The sequence below is a fragment of the Cyclopterus lumpus genome, chromosome 21 (genome assembly GCF_009769545.1).
Source record: "Cyclopterus lumpus isolate fCycLum1 chromosome 21, fCycLum1.pri, whole genome shotgun sequence".
NCBI lineage: Eukaryota > Metazoa > Chordata > Actinopteri > Perciformes > Cyclopteridae > Cyclopterus > Cyclopterus lumpus.
Window position 1 is genome coordinate 22,715,291 of NC_046986.1, and position 14,971 is coordinate 22,730,261.

General features: G+C 43.5%; 1 long non-coding RNA gene across 1 annotated transcript; it reads right to left on the reverse strand.

Annotated features, from left to right (window-relative positions):
* Nucleotides 1-383: 383 nt before the first annotated feature.
* Nucleotides 384-1,492, reverse strand: LOC117750811. Its single transcript, XR_004611823.1, has 3 exons — nt 704-1,492; nt 554-607; nt 384-454 (listed from the first exon to the last, which is right to left on the reverse strand). It is a non-coding gene; the product is annotated as an uncharacterized LOC117750811 (long non-coding RNA).
* Nucleotides 1,493-14,971: the final 13,479 nt, after the last annotated feature.

The window sequence follows — 14,971 nt, forward strand, 5'->3', positions numbered from 1 at the left end:
CACACAAGCATTCATGATTGAAAAGCTACATTGTTAAAGCAAAATAAAAATGACAAATATGTATTTAAATACAAGAGACAAAAACAAAATCAATCTGGACACAAATACCATTCAAAATAATCTTCCTCATCCAGCTCCTCGTCCCAGCCCACACGTGGTGTGATACCAAGTGTGGCAGCGGTCACCCTGGACCCACGACACCAGTCCCTCGGAGCTCTCGGGAGGGTCGGGTTCCTTGCACCGGCCACACTCCCAAACGGTGTCCATGTCTTCAGGAGTGTGACCTATTCACAGAATAAAAAAAAAAAAATCTACTTTTAATTAAAGAAAATGATCAGATTTTCATGGGTTGGCATACAAAGAAAGTTAACATTAAGTAGACTACCGGTGGATGTCGTGGGTCCAGCAGACGAGGAGCTGGATGATGATGGTCTGGTCTCTGCAGGTTGGAACGCTGTATGAATAACAGAAAAAGCATTACCGTGTTTTGTTTAGTCTTCATCATGACTAATGTCACCATCATGTTTTTTTTCAGGTTACATAAAGCATTTACAGTGAGAGGGAGAGGAAGGCCTTTGGTCACATCCCGCTGCCGATGTGGAAGGCTCTAAAATAAGAATCATATTTTATTATAACAATACTAAAATACATATTGCATTCAGATTTCTGTGTGAATCCAAATGCAAAATAAGTGTGCGCTTACCAGGAGACGGGAGAAGGTGGCAGTGTTCCTCAGCAGGCAGGCTGGGGAAAGGGGATGTTGGGGTGAAGGGCAAGCACGGTCCTGGGTGAGGCTTGATGGCGGTGATTATAAATGGCCAGAGCGTGGGCCAGGACCGGAGGCATCGTCAGTGGAAACCCATAACCTGCAGAGTACAAGCAGTACTCCACCAGGGAATCCTCATCTTCAGGGCTGAGGAGTGTCCTCTGACCAGTCAGCCGCGTCCACGGCCAGGGCTTCCGCACTTTGCTGCTCCTTATGCGGACACGTGAAGCGTTTGTGACCCACGTCTCCACACTCAAAACATCTAATCTGCCCCGAGCTCGCGTACACCGTGTACGACCCGTCCCCGTGTTTCACCCGGAACGACACCTCCAGGGTCTGAGTCGGCGAGTCCAGGAACATGAAGGCCTGCCGTCTCAGAGACAGCACGTGCCTCAGTTTGCGGTCCTTACAGCCCAAACGGATCATTTTAAGTCCGCTAGCGAACTTTCCAAACCTGCGCAGTTCAACTTCTAGCAGCTCGTTCGGTATAAACGGCGGAACACCGGAGACGGTGACCCGCGTGGTGGAGCTGAGAGCGGGGACACCTGCACATAGCTGTCCCTGATAAACACGCCACTTTCCACCAGCTTGTGGACACCAGCCTCGCTCTTCACGAACACGACCACCGCCTTGTTCATCCTCGAGGCGAAGGAAAGGTTGTCGTGTCCGACCTGCTCCCCGACAGCCGGCAGCACCTCCTCCACCGACACGCTGCTGTCCGGCGGAACTACCCGGGCTCCCTGCCGGAGGGTCGGGCGTGACGTCTCAGAGGACGCCATCCTCCCACACAACCCCCCAAAACACACTAATACCGGCTCTGTATCTCACCTGATCATACGCGAAGACGGAAGAACAGACAAGAGCCCCGAAGCAGTGAACATCCACTCAAACTCCGCGCCACGCTCAGTCACACAACCGGAAACGGAGAGAGGAGAAGAGAGTGAGATTAAATAATGAGGAGAAGAGTGAGATTAAATAATGAGGAGAGAGAAGAGGAGAAGAGAGTGAGATTAAATAATGAGGAGAGGTGAGGAGAGTGAGATTAAATAATGAGGAGGTGAGGAGAGTGAGATTAAATAATGAGGTGAGAAGAGTGAGATTAAATAATGAGGAGAGGTGAGGAGAGTGAGATTAAATAATGAGAGGAGAAGAGTGAGATTAAATAATGAGGAGAGAGGTGAGGAGAGTGAGATTAAATAATGAGGAGAGAAGAGAGTGATATAAAATAATGAGGAGAGGTGAGGAGAAGAGAGTGAGATTAAATGAGGAGAGGTAAGGAGAAAAGAGTGAGATTAAATAATGAGGAGAGTGAGATTAAATAATGAGGAGAGGAGAAGAGTGAAATTAAATAATGAGGAGAGAGGTGAGGAGAGTGAGATTAAATAATGAGGAGAGAGTGAGATTAAATAATGAGGAGAGAGGTGAGAAGAGTGAGATTAAATAATGAGGTGAGGAGAAGGGAGTGAGATTAAATAATGAGGAGCAGTGAGAAGAGAGTGAGAGTAAATAATGAGGAGAGGTGAGGAGAAGAGTGAGATTAAATAATGAGGTGAGGAGAAGGGAGTGAGATTAAATAATGAGGAACAGTGCGAAGAGAGTGAGAGTAAATAATGAGGAGAGGTGAGAAGAGTGAGATTAAATAATGAGGTGAGGAGAAGGGAGTGAGATTAAATAATGAGGTGAGAAGGGAGTGAGATTAAATAATGAGGAGCAGTGAGAAGAGAGTGAGAGTAAATAATGAGGAGAGGTGAGGAGAAGAGTGAGATTAAATAATGAGGTGAGGAGAAGGGAGTGAGATTAAATAATGAGAGGTGAGAAGAATAACCACTAGTTATACTTGTTGCGGAAGTCACAAAAACGTGGGAACATCAAACGCCCTCCTGTTTGGGTTCATAACACCATCCATAGCCGCACACAGCTCGTGAATTTCAGACTCCTCAAGGAACTCCATCTGGTTTATCGTTACGTTACTGTTTCCGCCATCCACCCTGGAAATAACCACTACTGCTTTATACTTGTTGTGTAAATTCCACATACGTGGGAACATCAAACTCCATCGTGTCTGGGTTCATCCGTAGTCCCACAACAGCGTCTGAATGACGGCTGCTATCAGCGCTACTTCAGGGGGACAGGCAGAAGTTTGATTCAGCGACAGCGGTGATGACGGGCGGAGCTTCTCAACGCTGATTGGCTGACGCAACTATGACTCAGGCGATTTTGTAGCCGGAGTTGGGAAATTTCAACTCGCGCCGCGTCCAACGCTCTGTTCGCACCGCCACAAAGCGTCTATCGCGATGCCTCCCGGCTGAAAAATCGCATCTTCGCGACCCGTCGCGTCTGTGCATTGACTTTGCATGTAATCTGGTCGCGTGAATAATTTGCGTCACGTTTGGTGTGAACGCGGCATAAGGCAACAGGGCAGCAATTTGGATGAACATTTTCACTTAAACTTTGATAATGCTTTCCCTGCAGCCTTCTTTCAGATGAGTTTCTACATCATCAAGTCATTCTTGAGGGTCTGCAACTTGGGTGACAGTTTACCACTTTCTAGACCAAGTAAAATCTTTTGAGTGAATTCAAAAGTGTTGGTCAGTGCTTTGGGGTAGCTGAGGTGTAGTGCATAGATCAGTCCAAAGATTACCAGGAAGGCATCGCCAAGTCTGGGGAGGCTGACCATGGCATCTCTTTCAATGATGACAGAGACTCTCACAGGGTGGTAGTGAACTGGACTTGTGTCATGGTCACTGATGACAGTAAGGAGGCCCACTGCAACACCATCAAGCTCTGGCTCATCAGACTCGTCCTGAATGAATGAAAAAGAGATACTAATCACAAACTAACACATGGAACAGAACAGATTACATATAATTTATCTTTCTTTAACCAAGACCCATTGACAACCAATACCCCTTTTACAAGGGAGACCTGGGTCTCATTGTAAGAGGTGAACAACACAAGAGCCATGTTCTGCACACACGAATCAGCCAAATTACCAGAGAATCTAAGTGGTGTGAGAGACTGAAACCAAGCTAAAGGACATTTACAGGAAAATGTTTTACTGAACATCTTATCACTTGCCAATACAGTTCCTTTGTAGTGAGGAGAAAGAAAACAGACCATACACAAACTGTATGGGTAGACTAAACAAAGGTAAGTCCTAAAAGATATTAGTATTTTTGATGAACTGTTTACATAACACACAGTATAATCTGTTAGTGATTTAAGGAGACTCACTGTGCAGGTTCTGAAAAATCCAGAAACATCCTCGCACAGATACACAGGAAGGGCATGGAGAACAGTAGTGCGCTTGGTGTGGATGTCATGGATTTCCTAATCAGATAAAAAACAGAATTGTACATACTGAAGAGTTTACTGAACAAAGCTGATTTTAAACAGTCCAATCAGAACATATGTCCACAAATAACCTATTCACATCTTTAATGCAATCAGACAAATGACAAACACAAAGTGGACTACTTGCAAAATTCACAAAGCTCATTTGAGTCATTGAACCTGTTTGAAGTTGCACCGGTTCAACCTATGAAGTGTATAATAATCCATTTACCTGTTCATCGTGGATTTTTAAAATTAAAACTCTGCATACAACTACATTGAAATAACAGTAGGATGAGAATACAGCAACAACACTTATTAAAAAAAACTGTTCAATTTGTAGAATCTAGCACACAAAGCAGAAAATAGGGGCCAAATGAGTAAGAATCACAATCATTTTCACTTAAAAAGAGAGAGCTGATCCATATTACCTCAGACTCTATTTTGAGAGCAGGCCAGAGGTCCATGAGCTCGTTCACTGGTGGGCAGGACATCACTATGGTCTGTCGGCGTAGGGGAAATGTGGTCTCCATCATCTTTCTAATGAGGGGCAGGCTCTTCTCAGTCTTCTTGACTTCTTCAACATTTGTCTGCCTCAACTGCTCAAGGCTCGAAGGATCCTTTCCTTGGGGAAAGTTGGGTAGGAAGTTGACTTCTGCTCGCTTGGGTCTTTTAATGTTGGAATGTGAAGATTCGTTTTCAGGATTACTTCGACTTCTTTTTCCAGCATTAACAGTTACCTCCTGACATCCAGCCCATCTCATCTTGTTCCTGTAATTGCCCATCTTAAACTTGATGCTGTTTTTCCATCCATTCCATCCAGTCTCAGATCCTGCTTCCTTCAAGCAGGGATGTTTGGCTACAAGAGCCTCAGCAGCCTTCGCAATCTCTTTATCACTCGGGTAAGCCTTAAAACCATATATAGCCGATGACAGCTTTTCTAAAATGTCGTGCTTTAGGTCTCTTGTCAATTTAAGGTGTGTGTTGTTCTTCTCATATTCCGCATTTCCGTCTCTAAGTTTCAGTTCAACATCAAATGCAAATATGGGAACAGGAAAAGGACCTGGAGGCCACCTGCTGACACGCTCAGGAGATGACACATCTGAAAGTTGAACAGTAGATGCAATAGAGCTGGAGTCTTGTGAAAGTGAGATGTGCACAACAGCTTTTTGTGGCAATTCCTCAATGTCTGCAAGGGAAGTAAGTTTCCCTTCAAAGTCTGGATCTTCATAAAGCAAATCGAAGTCAAAGTTGATTTCCAGCTGTTCTTTTATAATGTTGATCACTGCATCAACAGAGGCGGGTCGTGAGCTGAGTTTTAATTTTCTAGCCTGGTCTGGCTCAACAACACGTAGAATCATTGGTTGTGGGGATGCAGCCGCCATTGTGCTAATGGAAAGACAAAATCAGGTTTATAAAGTACCGCTGATAGTATATACAGCTTATAAATTGCTTAATTCAACAGAGAGTGAATAAAGACACAATAACTGATAAATAAAAGAACCATTCATTATTACCTGAACTCAGTTCTGTCTCACTTGAATGAACCGCTTGGGGGTCCGCAGCAGCGAGCCGTCTATCTTGTATGCTGAGAGAGGGACTGTATCATTCAGACCAGACTGCAGGTGGATCGACAGGCTTGTGTCTGCAGTTGACAGCTCATAGGACCGTATATGTTCTACATACCAGGAGTCATAATCACAACACAGAAAAGATACATTGTGATTCACAAGGAAGATCTGTTCTATTTTGCTAAATTTAGACAGTCCACCGCTGACTCCTACAGACAGAAACATTCCACAGACATAGTCTGTGCCATCGATGGTCACATTTGATGTCTTGTAGATTGTGTCACTAGTTGTTTGTTCTCTAATGTGTACTTGAGCAACCTCTGGTAGAGCTGAAACCAGAGTCAATCCTGGATGCTTGAGTTCTTGGCTTGAAAAATGATGGTGCAGAAAGATGATAAGCCATCATGTGTTGGTGTCTGATTGCCATTGTCTTCAAAATATTTTTGAAGTTTTGAGCGTCATGCACCACTCTTTTGAAAAAGCGATGCTTGGCCTCAAACCACATGGTCCAAACGTGCAGCAGGGGACCAAAGCACTTGATTAGAGCGGGATAATGCTCCACATAATGATGTTTAGGACGGAGCCTAACCTCAGGGAAAATCTCTAGCAGTGCCTGTCTATGATCACTGATTTTGCACACAAAATAGTCTAAGGTTTCATCAGTAAAAGATGGACACAATGCTAACTCTACCACCTCTTTCAACTCCATCAAAACTGCCCATGCCGCGTCACCCTCTGGTACAACACTGCCAACAAGCAATGGAAGAATTCGGAGCAGAGTGGCATTTTCATGTCCATTACCTCCAATCGTTCCTCGAGAAAGAAACATTTTGGGAAGTGGCTGAGGTCTATCCACTTTATCAGTGTGTTGATATGGGAATGATGTAATCTTGTTGTTCAAATACTCCAAAGTGAAGTACTTCAGACGGATCATCTCTTTAACACAAAGAGAAAGCTTCATGGGAACGATACCTTCCAGAAGATCATGGAGTATATCAGGAGGAAACCCTGTGATAGTATGGAAGTAATTCAGGGACTCACGCAAGACACAGCCACCTTTAACACCAAAGTGGATGCGCAAAGTGTCACTTTCTTGAACAGTTTGCACATGTAGGTCATGGCTGGATTTGGTTCTCTGAGGAAACTTTCTCTCTCTGACTTCAGTTACTTGAAACTGTTCAACTGAGCCCATACAGAATCTGCAAACATGGCCTGCTCTAAATGACTCTACAAAGCCACCTAATTCATGAGCAGCCAAATTGTCAGCAGAAACACAAAAGACAGTGCCTCTGACATTCTGACCAACTCTTTCGATGAAGACACCGTCTTTTTCCAGAGTATGAAGATCATGCAGCAATGGAGCAAGTACAGCTGCATATCCATACTTACGGAGGTCTGTCACTTTTACCAGTATTGCTAGCTGTATAGCATGTAATGCTGATTTGTATTTTGGTGGCACATTAGCGAGGACCCAATATACAGCGCAAAATTTGTGAATTTTGCGTGATGTGCCAAGCGGATTGCAAATTTCCATATCATCAGTATATAGCTTGAGTGGTAGGATGAGATCCCCTGTTGACAGCAACTCATTTTCAAGGAAATGAGAGCCATTGGAGCATGATACATATTGACCAGATGCAGTATTTGTTTCAGTAATCTTGTTAAGAATGTCTGTGTTCTTAAACAAATCTTGAATCATTGAAAGGATAGGAACATACATGATGGTATGTCCAAGTTGCTTTAACTGATACTCCACTGGCATTACATAAGGATAGTTGTGCTCAATAAAGGTTTTTCTGCGCTTGGATGAACTCAACTCGGCACCTTTAGAGGTTGATGTAGAGAGAACATTGCAGTCCATGACAGCGGCAACAACTTCACTCAATGTAGGTTCCGCAATACTGTGACCATTTCTTTGCAGTATGTCATTAACTGCCTCTTTGATCAACGGCTCAGATAAGGAGAAGATCTGATTCAAGTGGTCTACTATTTCCTGAGTAGCTGTGTTTGAGACATGGAGGATAGCCTGCATCTTTAGGAATAAGGAAGATACGTTTTTTTTAAGTTGATTTCTTAGACTGCCAGTGTCACACTGATCACCATTCCCCACTTCTCTGCTTTGGCCTGGGCATTCTTCATGCAAATCACTAGTTTCCTCAGAAACACTGGCTTGAAGGTTATGGGGATCCTCACTGACAATATCATTTTGAAAGTCAGATGCAAGACCTGCTTGGTGTTCTCTACTTTTATGAGAATTGAACGAGGAGTACACATTTGTGCTATAGCTACAATCCTTATATGGGCACGTCACTGTTTCGTGATTTTTCAAATGCTTTCTGAGATGACTGAAAACAGCTGAATTAGAAAAGGATTGCTGAAATGTGCATGAAGGGCATTTAAATAACACAGGCCCCTGACTCTGCTCTGTACAACTGCTAGGTTGTGCTGTATGATATCTTGACAAATGAGTACTCAGTGCATTAAGTGTCTGAAATGTGCAAATGCAATCAGTGTAGAGGCATGGAAGAGGGCTGATTCTGGAATAGTGGCTGTGCTGCAGCCTATAGTGTCTAAATAACTGTATTCTGGAGGTGAAAGAAGCTGCGCACAACTTACACTTCCAGATCATTTTGGAACCAGCAACCTAAAAAGGCAAAGAAAAAAATGACAAAGTTAAGACCACCATTTAAAACTTTTAAAACAGAATTGCTTATACTTAATATAACTACAAGTTAGTTACTAGTAGTTTACCAAAACATGATCGCGGACTACAGCTAACACTGCTTTAAAATTACATGTTTTCAATTTGTTTTATATAACGTCTATAGATGGAAAATAACATAAGTACACTATTAGTTAACATGTCTAGACAAATCTTGAATGACATTTTGGACTCATTTTTAGACCAATCATCTTTCTTTTTTGCAAGCAAATACAAAGTTAAGTCAAATATGATCTGTGCAGTGCCAAAGGTTAAATATCAATTAGGTATTTATGAACAGAACACATTCATGAATTGTTGACTTGAATACGGCAACAAGTTTTATTTTGATCAAACGGGCAAGTAGAATAAACGATGATGTGTATGTGGGAGTGCGTCTGATTTAGGGTTACCACACAAAAACATTTTTTGAGAGAAATAGAAATTTTTTAAGTTATTGGTATTTAGAGAGGGGGGGGGGGGTAGAATAAGGATAATTCGCATTCATTGGATTACCTGGTATCTTTATCACATCTCCAGTTATCTTCCTCTGTATTAACTTCTTGAAACTGGAACCGAGAAATGCAAAGGCATAAACTGATCTGAAACTGAACAAGTAAAAGCATTCAAAGAGTGTTGGTAGCATATCTGAACATTTGATTTATGCAGCTTACATGCAAGTCTCAATAACACCACCGTAAATTAGTAGCCATTTAGGATTTACTATGCAGGGTCTAACAATAACGTGTTTTTTTATTTGCCACGGTATACATGTCTTCAATAACTTACTTAGCTTGACAAAACCTGTTGTCTGAAGTTTGGTGGCGTGTAACAATAGTGTAGCCTAATCTTTATCTGCAACTGTGAAGGAATTCCAGGTTTACACAAAACAGAATGACGTGCAAAAAAACAAAAGAAATGCCAGAGATGCGAGTCACGGCAAGCTTGATGCAGAAACACCGGACGCTACTCCTGGACCAACCGAGAAGGTTTTCGGTTTTTGACTTAACTAGCTTGTTTGACTGAAAAGAAGACCGCGGTTTCAAGTCCGAGATGCACCGTTAAGTTATGTTAGCTTCGGTACGTTCGTTAGCCGCCCTTTTCTCAGTTGAACAAGCTAGTGGAATACGGTCCCCCGTGCTCCTCAGCTGGTTCCGAGACCCACTGTCAAGTAACGTTAGCCAGCGCTAACCTACGTTCGTTAGCTAGAGCACGTTAGCATGCACGTTAGCCGCCACTTGCATCTCTGAGTTCAAACAGGCAGAGAAGACTAAAGTCTCAGTGTGTGGAACAGACGTAACGTTAGTAATGTCGCTCGCAAAGCAAAGTCTGGAAAATTATTTAAATTAAATTGTTTTATGTTTTCGAGGTTTGGCAACTGGCTGATTGTAACAGAATTTAACTTCACACATTACATATATCAACTTATATAAACTATATATATATATAAACACTTATGATTTCACTCACCTTGAAAACAGTGTGGTCCGACAAGGGTCCAGGACGGAAAGAAAGTCAACTTCGCCCGCCAATCCCCATAATGCACTTTGATAAAGTTCGCAAACACGTGATGACTACTTCCTTAATCAAGTTGACTTACACTACTAATTCAGTTGAATGTGAATTTCCAGGTTAACCTTTTATTTGTTGTTGATATGTTGCTAACTAGTAATTGTGTGTTATCATGACAACTTCAATACTTTGTTATACTGACAGAATAATATCCAAAAATAACAAACAAGTAAAAGCACATTTTACAGTGTGCTCACTGCTCAGACTTTAAAACGAGTCCCTAGAAGCTACAGAGAACGTGGACTTGCAGTGTAGGAAGTCAGTTTGAGCTAAAATGATCCCTGCAGTTGCTCAACAAGTAAAATTAAAAAATATATAGGCTACATTAAACTGATGACAATAAAAATAAATACATTTTGTCTTCCACTAATATCTAATGCATTTCAGACCATTTGCCCCATTCAAATTGTTACTGTTTTAATAGGCTATGATTGCAATTTATTTGTTATGCTCGACTTTGTGAGATTTGATTGTATTTTAGCATGTGCTATATAAATTAGGTTTATTTTTAAATCATCCCTATTTGAAACAATAGAAATAACAGGACTTTATCATTCGTATTATGAAATTACTTAATTCTATTAAGTTGTACTTAAGTAATGTTTTTAAATTATGCTTACTTATACACAAAATAGTTCCATTAAATCAAAAACGATTAGTTAAAATTACTCAAAAAGGAAGAACATGTTACACCAACTTGACATAATTAAGTTAGTAGAACTTTTCTATAACTTTGAGTATACACTACTTAATCTATTTAATTACTTTGGTTTACAGTGCAGGGATAAAAAGTAGATCCCCGGGCTCTCATCTCATTCCATCATACTGTCATGCTTCTCATGTAACACTCACACCAAACTTAGGGAATTGTGGATGCTTAATATTGGAAACTCACTGCACACTTCAGTAACTTGATTCCTCATATGAGTAAGGCTTGGACTAATCCGGTTGTCCCTGCTTCCCTCAGCTCTGTGGTTCCACAACACGCTTGCGCTGCAGTTCGGTGTGGGCGTAAATGTGTTTGGGCGCCACCTACCTGCCGACAGCTATGACCGGAAGGACCCGTACGGTAACGAGGATCCCGCGGCTGCAACTCGAGCCCTTCAGGCGCTGGAGAGGGCGCTACGCACACTAGACGAGCTCCCGGAGGACTATCGTGACTTCTACGGGCGCCGTAACTCATGTTTATAATGTTTACTGAGGAATAAATCAAGAGTCGTTTTCTATAGACTTCTATACAACCAGACTTCTTTTTGCACCCGGAGGAGTCGCCCCTGTTGGTCAGTAGAGAGAATGCAGGTTTTAAGATGCTTCCTTGTTGGCTTCACCTTGAGAACCAGAGGTTGCCGCCTGGGTTTTAATAAGTTAATAGTAATATTGTCACCATCCTCATCTTTTTCTACCTGCTGGTAGATCAGGTCAGGTGAGGACAAATCAACAAAAAGCACAAAGCCACGCTCTCGTCCTCAAACAACCCCAGCACATCTGCTTATTGAATACAAATTGCTGTCCAAGGCTAACATGCACAACTCCCACTTGCCTTGTTTTTTTCTATTTAAATACAAACGAGACAAAAACTAAATAAAATGCACAGTAATGGTCTAATTTACAGCCCGGTCCCTTCAGCAGGGGCTGGTTCTCGGTCTGGAGTCGTCGGAAGGCCTTTCTCAGGGTCTCTGATGCTCTCGATGGTCGTGATCTAGTAGGTTTGTTCGCCAACAAGTTTCGTTTCCAGCAAAAAGTGTCAAGCAGTTCAAAACTCAAAGAGTTTTCCTTCACAGTTTTGGGTTCTCAGGAGGGTTCAGCTCATGTCAAAGTCCAAAGTGCAAAGGGACGAATCAGAACGTCCGCGGCCCTTAAATACCTCGGTCCGGTTTCCATGGCATTGACACACGTGCTTGCGTGCGATTGAGCAATACAGAAAGAGAGAAGTATTAATTATTTCCCCACATTTGTCAAATATATATTTGTATTTGATTCATACTAGAGTTATTATTATTTTATTTATCGGTGATCTGATGCTATTCAGTAAAGCTATGAGCTGTAAAGCCAAACTGATGGTAAATGAAAATCAGTCTCTTACTGAAAGTGATCGACCGGGTGGACCCTGTTCTCCACCACCGCCTCTAATGGTTCCAAGATGGTTCACAATTATGAGATGCCCTTGTCATCTCATAAAAAAATATTTCCTTTTGATATTGTGATATCTCAAATGTTTCATTGATCTATTTAGGCCAGTATGTACCTGGCAATACTCTTTGAGCCGGACCTCTGTTTGTTGCAAAGTAAAAACACAAATGTACCTTGTAGTTATTTTCAAAACATTTCTTTATTTTGTATAAATACTGTACAGGCAGTGTACATGAACATTCTGTATTTTATGTGACAAATAAAATACTTTAAAGCTTTTAGAAGGATTATTTCTCGTTCAGCTTGAACCGTCAGTCTCCTTGATTTCTTGTCAGTAGATGGTTTAGATGGTTCTGCTTCTTCAGCACAGAAGAAGCAGATGGAAACAAACTACGTCCTCTGTGCTGGTGGGGACGGGACCCTCCTCGTCCTCTCGGCTGGCTGGTGGTGTCGGGGTGGAGGGGCAGCAAGGACCGTACTCACTGGGTCTCAGACTCTCTGGGGTGCTGAGAGGGGTTCAGAGGTCTGCTGTGGATCTGGGTCGTCCTGGGTTAACGGGTTGGTTAACGTCCACCCTCAGTTCCCCCAAGAGAGAGACAAAAGCCCAGAGGAGTCCTTCCCTGGGAGACACAAACACAAGCGATTAATACTTTTGTACTCAACTACACAGCCTTTACATTGTTGTGTTGAATCTGGCCTCCAATGATGGAATCGTATGACTGATACTTCTGTAGTCTTGGAGAGGGATTACTTACTCAGCCCACTGAAAGAAAGGCGACCGCCGCTCTCCATCTGGTCCTGTGGTCCTCCGTCCTTCTCATCTGCTCCGTCGTCAAGGAGACCGTGGATGTTGCTTCTTGTGTCACGGCCATCGATACCTGAGTAAAAGAGACTTGGAGACTTTTCTTAACGTTAGTAGTTTTTATCACACACCTGTCTGGTTCAGCCACCTTCACCTAACTATAAAAATAAAACAGAGAGACTAAAATGAACACCTGGAACATATCTGATTTAATGCAGAGAATACAAGCACAGCTCCTACTGCGGTCGTACTGAGACCTGATGACCCGGCACCCCATAATCCTGCAGCACCCCCCCACAAAAACCCCAGAGGAACCCAGACGAAAGCCTTCTCCAAGTCCACAAAACACATGTAGACTGGTTGGACAAACTCCCAGGACCCCTCCAGTAGTCTTGCGGGGGTAAAGTGCTGGTCCACTGTTTCACGACCGGGACGGAATACGCGCCTCTTGAATCTGAGGTTCGACAAACGGTCGGAGCCTTCTCTCCAGCACCCTGGCATAAGCTTTCCACGGAGGGCTGAGTAGTGTGATACCCCGATAGTTTGAGCACAGTCGAGAACTATGGGGTCGGCAGGCGGCGCCCTTTCCCGGACCCCTCCCACCGACTCCAAAATGGCCGGATACTCTGAACTGCTGTTCGGTGCATAAGCACAAACAACAGTCAGATCTTTACTCCCCCGCAACCCACAGGGAGACGACCCTCTCCCTCTCTGGGGAAAACTCCAACATGGCGGCGCTGAGACGGGGGCTCGTGAGTCCAGGCGACGTAGCTAAAGTCTGAAAGATGAACAATTCAAAATACTACTTACGGATTTTTTTAGGTGAGAAGTTGGTTGTTTAGACATCAAATCTGTGGTTGTTTTGTCAAGATTAAGCCTCCTTAAAAATGAGCTCCGACGATTTGGTGGTTTGATGGTAAAAATACTAATATGATGTCATCAAGTGAGCTGCTGTTCTAATTGCAGAATGAATCCCATCCCTGGGAGTCTGGACTCTCAAGTCCAAAACTCTGCTTGCATTAAAGCTTTTAGAAGGATTATTTCTTGCTCAGTCTGAACCGTCAGTCTCCTTGATTTTCTTGTCAGCAGATGCAAACAGCGGATGACAGCTTCCTGTGTGTGTGAGGAGCTTCCTGAACCCATCAGCACAGAAGAAGCAGATGGAAACAAACTACGTCCTCTGTGCTGGTGGGGACGGGACCCTGCTCGTCCTCTCGGCTGGCGGGTGGGGCGGGTGGTGTAGGGGTGGAGGGGCAGCAAGGACCGTACTCACTGGGTCTCAGACTCTCTGGGGTGCTGAGAGGGGTTCAGAGGTCTGCTGTGGATCTGGGTCGTCCTGGGTTAACGGGTTGGTTAACGTCCACCCTCAGTTCCCCCAAGAGAGAGACAAAAGCCCAGAGGAGTCCTTCCCTGGGAGACACAAACACAAGAGATGAATACTTTTGTACTCAAGTTTACAGCCTTTACATTGTTGTGTTGAATCTGGCCTCCAATGATGGAATCGTATGACTGATACTTCTGTAGTCTTGGAGAGGGATTACTTACTCAGCCCACTGAAAGAAAGGCGACCGCCGCTCTCCATCTGGTCCTGTGGTCCTCCGTCCTTCTCATCTGCTCCGTCGTCAAGGAGACCGTGGATGTTGCTTCTTGTGTCACGGCCATCGATACCTGAGTAAAAGAGACTTGGAGACTTTTCTTAACGTTAGTAGTTTTTATCACACACCTGTCTGGTTCAGCCACCTTCACCTAACTATAAAAATAAAACAGAGAGACTAAAATGAACACCTGGAACATATCTGATTTAATGCAGAGAATACAAGCACAGCTCCTACTGCAGTCGTACAGAGACCTGATGGCCCGGCACCCCATACTCCTGCAGCACCCCCCCACAAAAACCCCAGAGGAACCCAGACGAAAGCCTTCTCCAAGTCCACAAAACACATGTAGACTGGTTGGGCAAACTCCCAGGACCCCTCCAGTAGTCTTGCGGGGGTAAAGTGCTGGTCCACTGTTTCACGACCGGGACGGAATACGCGCCTCTTGAATCTGAGGTTCGACAAACGGTCGGAGCCTTCTCTCCAGCACCCTGGCATAAG